Source organism: Patiria miniata, unplaced genomic scaffold (genome assembly GCF_015706575.1).
Source record: "Patiria miniata isolate m_02_andy unplaced genomic scaffold, ASM1570657v1 HiC_scaffold_1, whole genome shotgun sequence".
NCBI classification, from domain to species: Eukaryota; Metazoa; Echinodermata; class Asteroidea; order Valvatida; family Asterinidae; genus Patiria; species Patiria miniata.
The window spans coordinates 37653805-37673868 of record NW_024037047.1 but is presented as its reverse complement, the minus strand read 5'-3'; the positions used below and the strand labels follow the sequence as shown (position 1 = coordinate 37673868).

At 39.9% G+C, this 20064-nt stretch overlaps 2 long non-coding RNA genes across 2 annotated transcripts; one reads left to right on the top strand and one right to left on the bottom strand.

Annotated features, from left to right (window-relative positions):
- The first annotated feature begins 4811 nt into the window (after positions 1–4811).
- Positions 4812–12912, top strand: LOC119729816. The gene is made up of 6 exons (XR_005271281.1): positions 4812–4849; positions 8059–8129; positions 9775–9830; positions 10139–10231; positions 10813–10939; positions 11862–12912. It is a non-coding gene; the product is annotated as an uncharacterized LOC119729816 (long non-coding RNA).
- Positions 12913–15850: 2938 nt separating this feature from the next.
- Positions 15851–19103, bottom strand: LOC119729813. Its single transcript, XR_005271280.1, has 2 exons — positions 19033–19103; positions 15851–16060 (listed from the first exon to the last, which is right to left on the bottom strand). It is a non-coding gene; the product is annotated as an uncharacterized LOC119729813 (long non-coding RNA).
- Between the last annotated feature and the right edge of the window lie 961 nt (positions 19104–20064).

The following is a 20064-nucleotide window of genomic DNA, read 5'->3' as shown; positions in this document are numbered from 1 at the left end:
GTTTTGGAGGGAAACTTCTTTGATTTGATGTTGAAATCAAGTTCATTAGTGCACAGACTAACCCTCTTTTTTTTTCTTTTGCAGTCTTTTTTTCTTTCTTCCCTGTCTCTTGTCCGAGTGTACTTGCAGGTATTGACGACGGCCGGGACGGGATGTTCTCTGAGGGTCCGCTGTTGGGGTTTTGTGAGTTGAGTTGTGCATGTTTAATTTCATGCTTTTTCTTGGAGTTTGATTGTGTAGTGGGGCCCTGTGTTTGTATGTATAGGTGTTGAAGTCAAAGACTTGCTTTCCAAAATGCAACATAGCCATTTGGAATACTGGTGCCAAATGTCTAGAGTCTTAAGACTCCAGAGAGTAAATCACAGCAGAAAAAGCTGACTCTCGAGGAAATTCTTGCCAAAAAGTGACGAAGAATGGCGTTATGGCGTTTTGGAGGGAAACTCTTTGATTTGATGTTGAAATCAAGTTCATTAGTGCACAGACTAACCCTCTCTTTTTTTCTTTTGCAGTTTTTTTTCTTTCTTCCCTGTCTCTTGTCCGAGTGTACTTGCAGGTATTGACGACGGCCGGGACGGGATGTTCTCTGAGGGTCCGCTGTTGGGGTTTTGTGAGTTGAGTTGTGCATGTTTAATTTCATGCTTTTTCTTGGAGTTTGATTGTGTAGTGGGGCCCCTGTGTTTTGTAGTATAGGTGTTGAAGTCAAAGACTTGCTTTCCAAAATGCAACATAGCCATTTGGAATACTGGTGCCAAATGTCTAGAGTCTTAAGACTCCAGAGAGTAAATCACAGCAGAAAAGCTGACTCTCGAGGAAAATTCTTCCCAAAAAGTGACGAAGAATGGCGTTATGGCGTTTTGGAGGGAAACTCTTTGATTTGATGTTGAAATCAAGTTCATTAGTGCACAGACTAACCCTCTCTTTTTCTCTTTTGCAGTCTTTTTTCTTTCTTCCCTGTCTCTTGTCCGAGTGTACTTGCAGGTATTGACGACGGCCGGGACGGGATGTTCTCTGAGGGTCCGCTGTTGGGGTTTTGTGAGTTGAGTTGTGCATGTTTAATTTCATGCTTTTTCTTGGAGTTTTATTGTGTAGTGGGGCCCCTGTGTTTGTATGTATAGGTGTTGAAGTCAAAGACTTGCTTTCCAAAATGCAACATAGCCATTTGGAATACTGGTGCCAAATGTCTAGAGTCTTAAGACTCCAGAGAGTAAATCACAGCAGAAAAGCTAGCTCTCGAGGAAAATTCTTGCCCAAAAAAATGACGAAGAATGGCGTTATGGCGTTTTGGAGGGAAACTCTTTGATTTGATGTTGAAATCAAGTTCATTAGTGCACAGACTAACCCTCTCTTTTTTTCTTTTGCAGTCTTTTTTCTTTCTTCCCTGTCTCTTGTCCGAGTGTACTTGCAGGTATTGACGACGGCCGGGACGGGATGTTCTCTGAGGGTCCGCTGTTGGGGTTTTGTGAGTTGAGTTGTGCATGTTTAATTTCATGCTTTTTCTTGGAGTTTGATTGTGTAGTGGGCCCCTGTGTTTGTATGTATAGGTGTTGAAGTCAAAGACTTGCTTTCCAAAATGCAACATAGCCATTTGGAATACTGGTGCCAAATGTCTAGAGTCTTAAGACTCCAGAGAGTAAATCACAGCAGAAAAGCTGACTCTCGAGGAAAATCTTGCCAAAAAGTGACGAAGAATGGCGTTATGGCGTTTTGGAGGGAAACTCTTTGATTTGATGTTGAAATCAAGTTCATTAGTGCACAGACTAACCCTCTCTTTTTTTCTTTGCAGTCTTTTTTCTTTCTTCCCTGTCTCTTGTCCGAGTGTACTTGCAGGTATTGACGACGGCCGGGACGGGATGTTCTCTGAGGGTCCGCTGGGGGGTTTTGTGAGTTGAGTTGTGCATGTTTAATTTCATGCTTTTTCTTGGAGTTTGATTGTGTAGTGGGGCCCTGTGTTTGTATGTATAGGTGTTGAAGTCAAAGACTTGCTTTCCAAAATGCAACATAGCCATTTGGAATACTGGTGCCAAATGTCTAGAGTCTTAAGACTCCAGAGAGTAAATCACAGCAGAAAAGCTGACTCTCGAGGAAATTCTTCCCAAAAAGTGACGAAGAATGGCGTTATGGCGTTTTGGAGGGAAACTCTTTGATTTGATGTTGAAATCAAGTTCATTAGTGCACAGACTAACCCTCTCTTTTTTTCTTTTGCATTTTTTTTCTTTCTTCCCTGTCTCTTGTCCGAGTGTACTTGCAGGTATTGACGACGGCCGGGACGGGATGTTCTCTGAGGGTCCGCTGTTGGGGTTTTGTGAGTTGAGTTGTGCATGTTTAATTTCATGCTTTTTCTTGGAGTTTTATTGTGTAGTGGGGCCCCTGTGTTTGTATGTATAGGTGTTGAAGTCAAAGACTTGCTTTCCAAAATGCAACATAGCCATTTGGAATACTGGTGCCAAATGTCTAGAGTCTTAAGACTCCAGAGAGTAAATCACAGCAGAAAAGCTGACTCTCGAGGAAAATTCTTGCCAAAAAGTGACGAAGAATGGCGTTATGGCGTTTTGGAGGGAAACTCTTTGATTTGATGTTGAAATCAAGTTCATTAGTGCACAGACTAACCCTCTCTTTTTTTCTTTTGCAGTTTTTTTCTTTCTTCCCTGTCTCTTGTCCGAGTGTACTTGCAGGTATTGACGACGGCCGGGACGGGATGTTCTCTGAGGGTCCGCTGTTGGGGTTTTGTGAGTTGAGTTGTGCATGTTTAATTTCATGCTTTTTCTTGGAGTTTGATTGTGTAGTGGGGCCCCTGTGTTTGTATGTATAGGTGTTGAAGTCAAAGACTTGCTTTCCAAAATGCAACATAGCCATTTGGAATACTGGTGCCAAATGTCTAGAGTCTTAAGACTCCAGAGAGTAAATCACAGCAGAAAAGCTGACTCTCGAGGAAAATTCTTGCCAAAAAGTGACGAAGAATGGCGTTATGGCGTTTTGGAGGGAAACTCTTTGATTTGATGTTGAAATCAAGTTCATTAGTGCACAGACTAACCCTCTCTTTTTTTCTTTTGCATTCTTTTTTCTTTCTTCCCTGTCTCTTGTCCGAGTGTACTTGCAGGTATTGACGACGGCCGGGACGGGATGTTCTCTGAGGGTCCGCTGTTGGGGTTTTGTGAGTTGAGTTGTGCATGTTTAATTTCATGCTTTTTCTTGGAGTTTTATTGTGTAGTGGGGCCCCTGTGTTTGTATGTATAGGTGTTGAAGTCAAAGACTTGCTTTCCAAAATGCAACATAGCCATTTGGAATACTGGTGCCAAATGTCTAGAGTCTTAAGACTCCAGAGAGTAAATCACAGCAGAAAAGCTGACTCTCGAGGAAAATTCTTCCCAAAAAGTGACGAAGAATGGCGTTATGGCGTTTTGGAGGGAAACTCTTTGATTTGATGTTGAAATCAAGTTCATTAGTGCACAGACTAACCCTCTCTTTTTTTCTTTTGCAGTTTTTCTTTCTTCCCTGTCTCTTGTCCGAGTGTACTTGCAGGTATTGACGACGGCGGGACGGGATGTTCTCTGAGGGTCCGCTGTTGGGGTTTTGTGAGTTGAGTTGTGCATGTTTAATTTCATGCTTTTTCTTGGAGTTTGATTGTGTAGGGGGGGCCCCTGTGTTTGTATGTATAGGTGTTGAAGTCAAAGACTTGCTTTCCAAAATGCAACATAGCCATTTGGAATACTGGTGCCAAATGTCTAGAGTCTTAAGACTCCAGAGAGTAAATCACAGCAGAAAAGCTGACTCTCGAGGAAAATTCTTGCCAAAAAGTGACGAAGAATGGCGTTATGGCGTTTTGGAGGGAAACTCTTTGATTTGATGTTGAAATCAAGTTCATTAGTGCACAGACTAACCCTCTCTTTTTTTCTTTTGCATTCTTTTTTTCTTTTCCCTGTCTCTTGTCCGAGTGTACTTGCAGGTATTGACGACGGCCGGGACGGGATGTTCTCTGAGGGTCCGCTGTTGGGGTTTTGTGAGTTGAGTTGTGCATGTTTAATTTCATGCTTTTTCTTGGAGTTTGTTATTGTGTAGTGGGGCCCCTGTGTTTGTATGTATAGGTGTTGAAGTCAAAGACTTGCTTTCCAAAATGCAACATAGCCATTTGGAATACTGGTGCCAAATGTCTAGAGTCTTAAGACTCCAGAGAGTAAATCACAGCAGAAAAGCTGACTCTCGAGGAAAATTCTTGCCAAAAAGTGACGAAGAATGGCGTTATGGCGTTTTGGAGGGAAACTCTTTGATTTGATGTTGAAATCAAGTTCATTAGTGCACAGACTAACCCTCTCTTTTTTTCTTTTGCAGTCTTTTTTCTTTCTTCCCTGTCTCTTGTCCGAGTGTACTTGCAGGTATTGACGACGGCCGGGACGGGATGTTCTCTGAGGGTCCGCTGTTTGGGTTTTGTGAGTTGAGTTGTGCATGTTTAATTTCATGCTTTTTCTTGGAGTTTGATTGTGTAGTGGGGCCCCTGTGTTTGTATGTATAGGTGTTGAAGTCAAAGACTTGCTTTCCAAAATGCAACATAGCCATTTGGAATACTGGTGCCAAATGTCTAGAGTCTTAAGACTCCAGAGAGTAAATCACAGCAGAAAAGCTGACTCTCGAGGAAAATTCTTGCCAAAAAGTGACGAAGAATGGCGTTATGGCGTTTTGGAGGGAAACTCTTTGATTTGATGTTGAAATCAAGTTCATTAGTGCACAGACTAACCCTCTCTTTTTTCTTTTGCAGTCTTTTTTTCTTTCTTCCCTGTCTCTTGTCCGAGTGTACTTGCAGGTATTGACGACGGCCGGGACGGGATGTTCTCTGAGGGTCCGCTGTTGGGGTTTTGTGAGTTGAGTTGTGCATGTTTAATTTCATGCTTTTTCTTGGAGTTTGATTGTGTAGTGGGGCCCCTGTGTTTGTATGTATAGGTGTTGAAGTCAAAGACTTGCTTTCCAAAATGCAACATAGCCATTTGGAATACTGGTGCCAAATGTCTAGAGTCTTAAGACTCCAGAGAGTAAATCACAGCAGAAAAGCTGACTCTCGAGGAAAATTCTTGCCAAAAAAGTGACGAAGAATGGCGTTATGGCGTTTTGGAGGGAAACTCTTTGATTTGATGTTGAAATCAAGTTCATTAGTGCACAGACTAACCCTCTTTTTTTTTCTTTTGCAGTCTTTTTTTCTTTCTTCCCTGTCTCTTGTCCGAGTGTACTTGCAGGTATTGACGACGGCCGGGACGGGATGTTCTCTGAGGGTCCGCTGTTGGGGTTTTGTGAGTTGAGTTGTGCATGTTTAATTTCATGCTTTTTCTTGGAGTTTGATTGTGTAGTGGGGCCCCTGTGTTTGTATGTATAGGTGTTGAAGTCAAAGACTTGCTTTCCAAAATGCAACATAGCCATTTGGAATACTGGTGCCAAATGTCTAGAGTCTTAAGACTCCAGAGAGTAAATCACAGCAGAAAAGCTGACTCTCGAGGAAAATTCTTCCCAAAAAGTGACGAAGAATGGCGTTATGGCGTTTTGGAGGGAAACTCTTTGATTTGATGTTGAAATCAAGTTCATTAGTGCACAGACTAACCCTCTCTTTTTTTCTTTTGCATTCTTTTTTCTTTCTTCCCTGTCTCTTGTCCGAGTGTACTTGCAGGTATTGACGACGGCCGGGACGGGATGTTCTCTGAGGGTCCGCTGTTGGGGTTTTGTGAGTTGAGTTGTGCATGTTTAATTTCATGCTTTTTCTTGGAGTTTGATTGTGTAGTGGGGCCCCTGTGTTTGTATGTATAGGTGTTGAAGTCAAAGACTTGCTTTCCAAAATGCAACATAGCCATTTGGAATACTGGTGCCAAATGTCTAGAGTCTTAAGACTCCAGAGAGTAAATCACAGCAGAAAAGCTGACTCTCGAGGAAAATTCTTCCCAAAAAGTGACGAAGAATGGCGTTATGGCGTTTTGGAGGGAAACTCTTTGATTTGATGTTGAAATCAAGTTCATTAGTGCACAGACTAACCCTCTCTTTTTTTCTTTTGCAGTCTTTTTTCTTTCTTCCCTGTCTCTTGTCCGAGTGTACTTGCAGGTATTGACGACGGCCGGGACGGGATGTTCTCTGAGGGTCCGCTGTTGGGGTTTTGTGAGTTGAGTTGTGCATGTTTAATTTCATGCTTTTTCTTGGAGTTTGATTGTGTAGTGGGGCCCCTGTGTTTGTATGTATAGGTGTTGAAGTCAAAGACTTGCTTTCCAAAATGCAACATAGCCATTTGGAATACTGGTGCCAAATGTCTAGAGTCTTAAGACTCCAGAGAGTAAATCACAGCAGAAAAGCTGACTCTCGAGGAAAATTCTTGCCAAAAAGTGACGAAGAATGGCGTTATGGCGTTTTGGAGGGAAACTCTTTGATTTGATGTTGAAATCAAGTTCATTAGTGCACAGACTAACCCTCTCTTTTTTTCTTTTGCAGTCTTTTTTCTTTCTTCCCTGTCTCTTGTCCGAGTGTACTTGCAGGTATTGACGACGGCCGGGACGGGATGTTCTCTGAGGGTCCGCTGTTGGGGTTTGTGAGTTGAGTTGTGCATGTTTAATTTCATGCTTTTTCTTGGAGTTTGATTGTGTAGTGGGGCCCCTGTGTTTGTATGTATAGGTGTTGAAGTCAAAGACTTGCTTTCCAAAATGCAACATAGCCATTTGGAATACTGGTGCCAAATGTCTAGAGTCTTAAGACTCCAGAGAGTAAATCACAGCAGAAAAGCTGACTCTCGAAGAAAATTCTTGCCAAAAAGTGACGAAGAATGGTGTTATGGCGTTTTGGAGGGAAACTCTTTGATTTGATGTTGAAATCAAGTTCATTAGTGCACAGACTAACCCTCTCTTTTTTCTTTTGCAGTCTTTTTTCTTTCTTCCCTGTCTCTTGTCCGAGTGTACTTGCAGGTATTGACGACGGCCGGGACGGGATGTTCTCTGAGGGTCCGCTGTTGGGGTTTTGTGAGATGAGTTGTGCATGTTTAATTTCATGCTTTTTCTTGGAGTTTATTGTGTAGTGGGGCCCCTGTGTTTGTATGTATAGGTGTTGAAGTCAAAGACTTGCTTTCCAAAATGCAACATAGCCATTTGGAATACTGGTGCCAAATGTCTAGAGTCTTAAGACTCCAGAGAGTAAATCACAGCAGAAAAGCTGACTCTCGAGGAAAATTCTTGCCAAAAAGTGACGAAGAATGGCGTATTGGCTTTGGAGGGAAACTCTTTGATTTGATGTTGAAATCAAGTTCATTAGTGCACAGACTAACCCTCTCTTTTTTTCTTTTGCAGTCTTTTTTCTTTCTTCCCTGTCTCTTGTCCGAGTGTACTTGCAGGTATTGACGACGGCCGGGACGGGATGTTCTCTGAGGGTCCGCTGTTGGGGTTTTGTGAGTTGAGTTGTGCATGTTTAATTTCATGCTTTTTCTTGGAGTTTTATTGTGTAGTGGGGCCCCTGTGTTTGTATGTATAGGTGTTGAAGTCAAAGACTTGCTTTCCAAAATGCAACATAGCCATTTGTAGACAATTCAACATTGTGCATAATAAAATATACATGTATGATCAAGTACCGGTAGCTTTTTTTTGATAAAATCAATCAGTTTGTTTTTATAATACGTTTAGCTGCCTCATTGTTATGGCCTAATTTCATCCTCATTATCAGGTGAAATCCATTGCTTCAAATTGTATACAACCTCAATCTGCTGAAATGTTCTTTTTGTGGCATTTGTTCATGGAGGGTTAATCACTGGCTAAATCTTGCAAAATGCAAGAGTGACAATTTATCAAACTGTAGCATCAAGAATTATATACATGTCTTAAATTTTTAGATGTAATTTGAGGTAATGACAAATTGTAATACATGAACTTGAATTTGATTGTCATCGGCGATACTGATCAAATAGAGAAATGAAGGTACTTGTGTTGAACTTACTAAAGTTTCAATGATTAGGGTAATTTGTTTTTTGTCAAGGTTGTCTTTCAAACAGAAATCGTGTGCAATATCCAAGGTAATTTTAAATACTCATGCAAGTATGATGCAATTGTTTTTTAGGTAAAGTTCATCTCTGACGATTATACTGAAGAGATGTACATAAAGCAGAAGATGCAGTGAGTTCATTGATGGTAAGTGAAAAATGTCACAAAAAAAACTGTGAAATAATGGTACCTGATGGATTATAACTTAGTGTAATCTGAAAGATGTTTCTTACATCAGCATACCCAAAATAATACCTAGGAGGAAAGATGAGGAAAGATGGTTTGTCAGACAGGTACATTTTGGAATGCCGCTGGATGACGTTAACATAAATATTTATCGTAGAGAGCCAACAAACAAGATAACTGGAACTTATGTGGATGGAGCAACCGAGCTGACTGAACTTCAGAGATGCTATGGGTCATCAACACCACCATTCTTCAAACCTTTAAAAAATCCTAGGACAAACAACCATCTTGCCGGATCATTCTCGCCCGGAGGGGACAACATGTCCTGAGCGCAATTGACCTTGCCAGGGTCAGGTCACGACCTGTGATGCCACCCAGGTCATACCAGAGGGAAGAGGTCATCAAAGCAACGTACGAAGTAGGGGTCAAGGTGTAATTCCCTATGTGACCTATTTGGCACGTGGATCCAGCAGCTTTGGACGCTTCTAGTTTTTCCAACCATTTTACGGTTTCTGTCCCCCACAGATGGGAAGACAGTGTTTGCTGACAAAAAAAGTTGAGAGCTGTACATGTGTACGTTCTTACGTGGGAGTATTTTGACACCCTCTTTAATTAGTGCCAGTTGCAATATTCCAGATTCGGCAATCGATTGCATTGTAGAACAGCTAGTAAAAACTCAACTGGATATTGAGATGCAAACGACCCAAGTAAAGTCTGCCTCACATGGACTTCTGCCTGAAAAAAGACAGAAGTGCTGCACTTCTTCACACATGCGCCTTGAAAAGAGCCACCCCTGCGTATCTCAATTGACAGAATGGAGTTGGTATGCAGATGAACAGTTTGGCTCTTTTGTAGCGGTAATGCTTGACAGAGATGTGGACAGTAAACTGATCAAAGGAAACTCTGCTTGTGGCAGTGTTTACAAACTTGTCTTAACCAAGAACATAAAGAAATATAGCAATACATGAGCATGTACTGTCCAAAGCTAGTCTTGCGTCTTGTCTATATGGTGCGGATACATACTGGGTTGTCAGCCTTTGATACCTGCTGCTCCTTTAGTGTGTTTCCATTACTGTTGCTTCTACACTAATGTGGACACAAACTGGACTGATTTCATCCGGGGCAGTAGAGGTCTCTAGTATGTTGCATGTTGAATTGAGAAAGATGTGTCTCCACGTTTCAGGATCATAACCTACTAAAGATTGTTCAGTACACAGAACTATGTACTTATGATCTTGACAGAGGAGCACTGTGGAAGAGATATGCAGACATCTTAAAAAATCTCTCATCACTTGCTGCATCAACCACTACTAGTGTGGAAGGCAAGCTGCTGATGATTGTGTTAGCTGGAGATTGGCCTTGTCAACCAGGCCCCCTACTTCAAAGGCAGCCTCAAGCATTGGCACATAATTGGAGAAGCAGCAGATGTTAGAGAAACTGTGATGCTTCAGCACTGTTTAGCATAGGCTGTATTAGCTACCATACTACCTAAGTGCCTTTCATGCAGACCTCCAGCTGACTCAGTGCTTGTGTACAGTCATCACCAACAAAGATGATATGATGGATGTGACTTGCAATAGACTGAACTTCTGATTCGTTTGTACAGGTTTCTGTGCTTGGCCACGTTACAGTGCCGTCATCCAGCCTTCAAGCATGGTTCAGGTGAGTGTAACTGTTGAATATTTTACTTAGATTGTATATTTGTAATGTAAGGAGCATCGTTTTGTCAGTTGTAAACAAAACCATTGAACTGAATCGAACTAAAATTTCACACAAGAAAGAACAATACACATGTATGCTTGTGATCATCAACAGCTGGTATAACATTGAATGTGAGATATTTGATATATTATGAGACATGTTATGTATCTTTCCAGAGGGAGTTTTGGGGGACACACTTTATTTTTTTTTGTGGAACACCCTTGTGATGGATCCTCATGCATGTCATTCTCTTATCTGATTGTTTGTAGAAGCCATGAACCACAAATCAGCATGTTTCCTTCCAGTTTCCAATGAGCACTCTGACAGCATCACTTAGCATGCCAGTATTCAACATTGTGCAGGTGAGACAGATTGTCTGATGTTCTGGATTTTGGCATAATTATTATTATTTTTTTTTTTATGTTTAAATTTTTGTTCTTAAAAATATAAAATGAACTGAATTGTGTTTGGTTTGGATCATCTTCCCGGTGAGAATTTCTACTCTGGGGCTTGTGTGCAGACGCTGATTCCCATGCTATAAGGACTTGGGGCTTTCTGATGTTAATTGTGATCAACATAATGTGTCGCCTCACCTATACTTTTGCGAAGTGCTTAACTCAGCTGGTGATGTGTTACACATCATCTCGCACTTTTGTGAAATAAATTTCATGCAACCAGACTAATATGTCAGACAGGAACGTGCATTGTAGTAAATATTTGTGTGCATTCCAAAGATAAGTATCATTAAAAACAACTGTGCAATTGCATTATGCATCTAGCATGTCTAGGCAAAATTTCTTTGCAATAGCAATTTTCAAGCTAGAAATTTGTGATCATTTCTCTGATTACTGAAAATTTATATATGTACAACTTCGAAATACTTGCCAATTATGGCATAGGATTTGATGAAGAAGTAATCAATAAATCAATTAATTCTGTGTAGATCATCTCTGTAAAGATGGCTGTGTTGCTTCAGTTGCCACATCTCTACGTATGTTCTTCCTGTTAGCAAAGGCACACTGTGACAGCATCCACTTTCTACATGCTAATACATGCACAGTATTGTTCAGGTGAGTAGATATTTAACTGACAATCTGTTGTGATTGTCACATTAAATGTTGCATGATTGCGGATGTAAAAGTTAAAAACTGCCTGAATAAGAATAACGGTTATAAAAGCTTTTACGCAAAAAAATGTATAAATTTATACTTCAGTGTGAAAAAGCTTCCACAAGTAAAAATATCCTGCCAAATGAAAATAGCAATTCTTGGTGTTAAAACACAAGTACATGTAGTCATTAAAGGGAATATACAACGTTTGCTTTTTCTGTAATTTTGTTGTACTGACTTTTTTAAGTTTTGTGTTCGTAGATGCTGGAAAAACCAAGAAAAACAATCATGACCTTGTAAGCTGGTTCCCTGACCCCACTGAAATTGAATGGTGACAGTCAGGCTAGCTTGTAGCCATTCATGGGTTGTATCATTGATTGCAAAGAAAATGTGGACTGACTAAATACGGTAAATTTGGGACAGTATGTGAAAAGAGTCAGATTTTCCAAAGGCTGGTCGGTCAATTAGTGTTGGAAATTGTACAGAAATACCACTTATCTTAAAAATGATGGCACACAAGGTAACATGATTTTATAGGATGCTTTAGACTGTCATTTACCAACAGTCCAGTAAGGTATTACATAATAATTTGGTAGTTTTGTTTTGTGATGTATGCAAATGTTGTATTTTCCTGATTTTTAAAAAGGTTATAATGTTTGTACTTTGGACAACGATTGCACTTGGCATGTGGAGTCTGACATAAAAAGGACCTGAATACATTTCTAGAAATAATATTTACACTTTCAGTAAAATGCAACTTGAAGTGATCGTGTCCAATAGTTGCTGAGCAGTTTGCAAAGATTTGTTGTGCCAAAAATTTACCATGCATAATTTGTGTAGAGTGCTGTTTATGATCAAGCATTTCATGTTTTGTTTTATTCAGGGAAAGACATATGCAAACCTATCAGCTTCCAAAGTCGGCAACATCCTGCTGTCACTACAGTCTCAGCACCTACCAGCTCCCACTCTGTCAGCAACATCCTGCTGTCACATGTCCAGCTACCGGTACTTGAAGTTACTGTGTGCTTGTACATTCTCAGCACCTACTAGCTCTCACTCTGTCGGCAACATCCTGCTGTCACATGTCCAGCTATTGGTACTCGGAGTTACTATTTGCTTATACTTTCTCAGCACCTACCAGCTCCCACTCTGTCAGCAACATCCTGTCCAGCTACCGGCACTTGGAGTTATAGTGTGCTTGTACATTCTCAGCACCTACTAGCTCCCACTCTGTCAACAACATCCTGCTGTCACACCTCCAGATATGTGGAGTTATTGTGCTTTTACAGTCTCAGCCAGTATTGGATTGCAAGTTGTCTTATGCTGCTACAACCTACACATTTAGCATTCTCTTGAACCTTGAGGAACCACCATATGAACAAAGAGACAGTCTCTGAAACACTCATAATAAACCTGTCACGGTGGTTTGTTGAACATTCGTATTATTTGGAGGACTTGCAATTAGCTCATATAGTCAACTAGCTATTCCAGTCCTCTGGAAGAGTTTTTGCTTGAGGTTATTCTATACTAGTAGCAAGCCTTTTTTGTGCACGGTCAAGAGTAGATCGAGAAAGCAGTTGTTTTTAAGGGCAAAACAATTGTTCTTGTTCCTTGAAAAAGTTGGTCAAAACATTTTCCCAACCATTTTTTTATTTAAACAGTAAGATAAAGGGCAACGAGGACTGTTTAATGCCATTTCTACATGGTAGAAAAACAATTCAATGCTAATTTTTATCCAAGATATTCAAAGTTTTGGTGTTATTGGCAAAGAGAGTACCCGCAAGAGTGGTTGTGACATGTACATGCAAAACTGTTTGCAATGATTATGCTATTATTATGATAAAAATGGTGCAAAGTACGGCGTTAAAATGGGCTCTCTCCTTGTACATAGCACAATACATAAGTGATTGTGATCATAAATGTATTGAATTACATAAAATAACAATTGTGGATAAATATTTGGTAATTTGGGGGAGGGGGTGAGTGTAGGGGGGGGGGAAGCATATTAATGCCCGTGCATACCTTGTCTGATTGCTATGAAAATGTGATATTATCAAGCATTGGCTGATTCATGTTCGCACCAAGTATGCCAGTGTCATGGTCTCACTTATCAGGTGTGCGCACTTCTCCAAAAGGGACATTTAACTTCAATACGCACGTGCAAAATTGTGCTGCGGCTGTACATTATCGCCAACCTTATTGCGTGTGCTCACTGCACTGTGTTTGTGAAGAAGTGAGCGCATTCTAAGTAAGACTGTGACACTGGCTAAGCTGTGAATTGCTACCGAGATAATTGCCTACTTTTGCGTCATTTCGTCTATGTTAATTTAAGTATTTGTTTACAATATCATTTATAGATTAAACTCATTAAAGAGACACTGCAGCCTGGCAAATGCGCAATTGGGCTACAAAATGCATTTTGAGTCGAATGGTGTAAAGTGCTTGGGATATAAACAACTACACAAACATCCATTGAAAATCACCTGGGGGGGGGCACTTTTGCAACCCCCAAATATGTGTGTTCAGTGCTGGTTGAGATTCCAGCTGTAAACGTTTCACCCTCTGCGCACATCAACCGGATGTTTCAAGCAGGATATCGTAAACAATGCAAAACATGACATTTTCAAGGATTTCAGGGAACAATAATTTATGGAATTTTGAGGAAACATTTTTGCTATTTTGTTTGGTAGAATACTATTGTTTTATATTAAAGAAAATGCTTTCATACAAATAAAAAAATTATACAAATAAAAATGTGTTGTGTTTTTTAATCACAGATAGTATATGGTTATATCACATTTTAACCCATTAAAGTCCATCGCCATTTTATAATCTGCGTTGTTTCATAAAAAAAAAAAATTGTGTATGATGTTTCATAGCATCTTTTAAAACTCGTCATTTAACCCAAAAAAAATTGAAAAGAAAATGAAAAATGATGAAATACGCTTTAATTTGATGTGTGTCTTGAACACGTTGGAGAGTGAGTATTTTCCCGAATTTCTGAAGTGTGAGCATTTACCATTGGGGTCTATAAAAGTTTATTTACTGGTCTGCTAACTTTAAGCCACGTAAGTTTTGCGCACCGCGTAAACAACGTTCGTCTTACTCTATTGTTAGGTTTAAGGACTCGTTCAGTTTGAGAATACACTGTTCTAGTTTTCGGACCCAAAACCTCCAGCCAAACACGACGCAAATAAAAAAAACGGCGGTGATATCTGCATGTACAGCTTCATGTATGTATTACGCAGACAATTTATTCAGCCACAAGAGGGCGTCCTTACATTTCACAATGCAGGTTCTTTAAAGATTCTCATTTTCAAGTTAAGCACACCTCGGTTTAACCACAGGCTGTGGTTTCATTGTATGGAAATCATTTTGAAGTTTAAGGTGTATTTCATTGGAAAACAATGCTGAAAGTTCAAAAATCAAAAAAAAAAAAAAAAAATTACATTCAATGAATTTCAGATTATAAGGAAGCATGAACATAAAATCTGTCAAAGTTAGCCGAAAATCGGCTAAAACGGTCACTGTGGACAGGATTAGACCTCGGCAACACGTGCGCTGCATGCAGCCGGGCTGACTTACATACGATGTATGTGCGTACATATATGTACAACGTACGTGCATGTCATATACACATCGTGAAAGTCCTGTGCATGTTTTAAAGCTCTCTACCGCAACTTGCGCAAGGGTATTTTTAGCCGACGTCGCGTCAACTGTGTGAACAATTTGACAAGCTGGGAACCTGGCACTGTTGAGGCAAATGTTTACCCTATCATTTAATAGGAAATTCAAGATTATATCTGTACGGATTGACTTGTTAGCAATTTTTGAAAAAGGAAAGTTCTTTTCAACGGAACTTCCGGTCTGATGACGTCATACGCCTAAAACTTTGCACACGTCTTGAGTGGGTAAATATCATCATATACACCAATTTTTAGGCGATTCCAGCAACTTTCGCCACAGACATCTATTCAAAATACATTTTTGAAAATGTTCAACCTGTCGCTAGAGGACGATCAAAGATTGCATGACGTCATATGTAGATGATTTGAAGAATACGCTCAGCCAAGAGACCAACACCGTTAAAAGCAAGTTCATATCTATTACCACTTTTAAATAATTAGCCACTTCCGGTTTTGGCCTTTTTCGACAGGAAGCAAGGGTCACGTGATTTCACGCACACTAAATGAAATAAAGACCTCAACCTACTCTACCACCTGCCGGCAACAGAATGCTGCGGACGCATACGGTTGATTTCTTATGTATTTTTAAATATTAAAAGTGTCACAATTTAATTGCCCATTAATAAACACCGGATGACGTCATCATGACGTCATCATTACACAATGTTGTTTGAGTTAGGGTCTTTCCTTGGACAAAGATTGGTGTAAATGAATTACTGGCAAAGAGTCGAAAATGCCCTTTGAAAATCGATTAAATTAAAAATTAAAATATCAAAATCTACAATAAATTAGTCGATGACGTCACCATGACGTCAATCTTCGGGACACATCTTTGCTATAGGGACTATGCTTATGCTAAGTTTGAATGATGTATGGCAAAAATTAATGCCAAAAGTGGCACTGAGGAAAAACGTGCACAAAGTCAATGTCATTTGAAGTGGAACAAGAAGAAAGGCTTTTCCGCAACTTTGTGGAAAAGCCCCCCCAAAAAATGAGAACAAAACAAAGGCTTTTTCGCAAATTTGCGAAAAAGCCAAAAATCTTAACGAAAACAAGAGCTGTTTCGGTGTATACACCGAAACAGCTAAAAACTTAAGAAAAGGTACAGCAAGGTTTTGATTTTCTCAGATGGCCGGCAGTGGTGTAGTGAGATCCAATGCTCGACTCTTCACCGGTGCTCTTTTCAGTGTCTCAGGAAGGTCGTATCCTCTCAAAAATAAAGATGGGTGAAGTTCATCAGGATATGGCTGGCCGTATTTAAAGTGGTTGCTGCAGACTGTAGTCGATGATTTTACTTTGAAATCCTGCCGTTGGGTCAGTTGAGTCCAGAGAGGGAAGTGTTTCTTATCCCTGCATGAGTGGAATCTGAGTGTGTTTACATGCTCTTTGATGACATCTATCAAGAGAAGGGGAAACGTAAGATAGAGATATTTATTGTTTGATGACGGAGAAAAATAAACCACATAAGACTTCGCAATTATTTTATGAGTAAAACAATGGAGTAGGCTAGCTAGCTAAGCCTACTACAGTACTAGCTGACTAGGACAAATATGTACATGTGTACATGTTTTTTTTTTCACATTTTCGTGAACAGAATATAAATAAACAATCATGAAATTGTCTGTAAAAGTCAAACATCGTTCGCTGACAGAAGTAACAATTAAACCATTATAAAAGCCACATATTTGTCCGATAAGAAAAGAGTCATAAAAGGGAGCTTTTGAGGGGCACAGAAACTTCAATGCATTGGCCGACACAGTCATGACAGTGCAGAGTGTCCCGTGTTTCCCCGCTCGCGTGCCGGTCATCGGCACATCGCGATTGCGTCGGGTCGGAACTGTGCGCTACTACTTTTTGTCGCGAGAACTTTTTTTTTCTGTACATCAAAGTAAAGTAAAAATTCAAAGTAAAAATTTCGCTGCTCATATTGCTCATGAGTAGATGAGCAATGACTCACGAGTAAATGAGCAATGAAACTGAGTAGATGAGCAGTGACTCATGAGTAGATGAGCAGTGACTCACGAGTAAATGAGCAATGAATTGAGCAGATGAGCAATGGAAATGAGAAGATGAGCAGAAAGCAGTTACTCACGAGTAAATGAGCAATGAATCGAGCAGATGAGCAGTGACTCATAAGTAGTTATTTATATTAAACGTTTTTATCCGTTTCTTACCATTCGGAGCTTAACCTTCAAAACTGCAACATGAATGTTATTTCTGCAGTCAAACCTTATGCTTGTCACATGTGTGACAAAAGCTTCGGACGGAGATATAACCTACAGAGGCATGCAGAAAATGTACATGCTGTAGATGATTCTGAAACAGATGAAGTTGAGGAGGATCATTCTGAACCTGATTGGCAAAGCCGTAGATTTGAAGATCCTAATATGGAAAACTATGAAACTGAATTACGTATGATGAAGACGAAGATCTTGAGGACGATGATTCGGAATCCGAAACGGAGGTGGAAGATGACGAATTATCTGATGAAGACGAGTCTAGTTCTGATTTGGAAGACAACACCGCATATCGAGACTGGTTGAAAGAGTCCATAGAAGCCACCCAGGAGATGTGGAGTGACAAAATTTAATATGAAAAGTACATTAACGAGGATATGAGTAAAGATCGGGCCAAGGAAAAGGCCAACAGGAAGACCATGTGGGCAGTCGAGCGAATCTTTTTCAACAAATACAAGTATTTTTTGTTAAGTTACCTATATCTGAAAGACAGTGGCACTCATCAAGAAATTGTGGAAGATATCGAACGAAAATTGATTACGGGCATGAAATTGAACACTGCTCTGAACAGAATTATGCCTAGATACCGTAACACTTTTGACGGATTGTTCCAACAAGATGAGGATGAAGAAAACGATGAAGACAGTGATGATTAAAGACTAGTAGTTTCAAAAAGATTACTCATTTTTAAAAATAATCTCAGTGTCTTATAGGAAAAAAATAGTATTTGAAATAGTCTCCCCTTATCACTCTTATACAGTAATTCCTTATGGCTTAGAAGAAGAGCATGCCCATGCATGAAGATTTAAACTTGTGTCCACTGGGTTCTATATACGATGTGGCTTTAAATAGACAGTGTATTGTAAACCGGTATATGTCAGGTACAAAAGACAATATTATTAGAAACAGGTCTGAAATTATAAAATGGGCAGTTTATGATGACTGCATAATATTAGTGCACGTATATAAAGTTATATGCATGATAATGATAAATAAATTCTCAAATAATCCTTGAAAATCATCAGTGTGAAATGTTTTCCTTTTATTTATCTTAATACCCATTCCTTATTATTTGCTTTATTTGTTGACTACCTGGCCCCATACGTCATCCCTCATCAACAGTACAATGCTCCACGTGCACTAAACTGACCAGCAAATAAGTGCAATGACATCATAATTATGCGATGGCCCCCGAATCCATTCATGGCTTGGATATGTTCACAATGCAGGTTGTTATTGAAGCGATTATATAACGGTGACGATAATCCTTTTATCTGATTCCCATGACTGAGTCGTCAACTCAGTGGTCAGATTCTTCATAATTCAATACTCTGCTTATAAAATTGTTCCTCGGTACCGCTAAATCTCAAGCTCAGCATCGACGCACAGCGAGGCATATACATGTGATTGTATCTAACGTTCTCTTAGCAATGCGGCCACAAACAACGATTCCATACGGGGAGATTTTAAAAACACCGCGGACAATGCACATGACCGGACTTGTCCGGTTGTTTGTCATCATTCGATGAGTCAGCACTATGACGTCACTGGATTCCCCCATTCGAGTACAAAGGCTATTATGATAGAGTGGAAACAGGCACGAGTATGATATGCGGCTTGAAAAATCCCTTCAATTCAGATGTATATAGGGCTTTTTACTGTACTATACGTAAATTTATGTTATGTATTTGTCCCTATGTACATCGTATTGTTTTCACTGCTGTGATACGTATAATATTTGATACCGTAATAATGGTACGCGCCTTTATTATTTTAATTTACGCAAGCCCCTCCGCCCGTCACACTCCCCCGTGGTGAATGGTAGATTCCCGTTGCTCATTTTATGCTAATGAGGGTCACGTGGGGCCAAATCCGGACTTATGATTGGTCGAGAGCCCGTCAAAAATGGGTGAAATATCCTGGTTAGACGGGCTTCACTACTGATGTCACCTGGGCGGTGTCATTTTTACTTCCCGGATGCGCAGCACAATCGGCCAATGATGTGGTCCAATTTGATCATGAACATTTATAAGGTGTAGTGATACATATTATGATTTGTGCCTGACAAGAAGTTGCCAGTCAAGTTGATCAAAAGTCAAACAGTCTGAATGTTATGGTCTGGAATACTTACAATTCAAATAATGTGGATTAGCAAGACACTGGACGAACTCAAGCTCCACTTGGAATCTGTTTTTTTTTTCGGCATCTAGGCCCTCTAGTTTAAACAAAAAAGACAGAAGTTTTTTGTTAGTTTAGTAGTTCACAATGACATCATGGGGGATGTCTTGGATGTCTACACGCCCATGCCTAGGAACTGTTGACACCACCTAATAATGTAGTGCACTTGGATTGTTTACAAGCAGCACCTTGCTTGAGCAAAATTGTTTCCCAAATTCCATGGAAATGAAATTTCTGCAAGTTTGAAATATCCCTGTTCCTAATTCTAGCTTCTGCTGACAATTATCAAATATTCTTTTTAAATCCACTGTGAACCATTTTAGGTTCATGACATGGGGAGGCTCCAGTGTTCGACCGTGAGTGCTCAATTTTACTCACTCACTCTTAAGCCAGCAAAATTCTCCAAAGTTTTTGATGTGGCCAAAAAAAGGTCCTCAGTATTTCACCAACCCAGTTGGAAGACTCAAGTCAATTTTTAAAGGAGACTTTTCTTCAATATTTTTCACAATCTATTTTCTTGAATTGCATGTTTTGAATACCTTAAGTTTGGGGCTCTCATACACCACTATTGGGAGTTCCAAATTTTCGGACTAGGGAGGATGAGCCTAGTAAGCTGGAAATTTCAAGCCAACTTGTTAGTCCTGTTACTTACTTAAACCCTAAAGATTCACGCATAAAGCAAAATTTAGAGAAAAGGAGTAGGGAAAAGAGTTCCATACCTGGACATCACTTGACACCCTGTGCACAAACCCTACTAGTATGATACTGGTCTGAAAACAATTCTAAGGTTTACTCAGTAAATCAAATGCTTCAATATTTTCCCTGCTAAATTTGACTTTTTAGGACATGTTTATCGCTTTCTGATGGCTGATAGGTGGGCTGGAGTAATCGTATCTTTAGGACTTCGTTCCTATATACAGCTAACTAAATGACACTCAAAAGTGACATTTTGATATTTCTTGACACATATGAACAGCTGGTAATG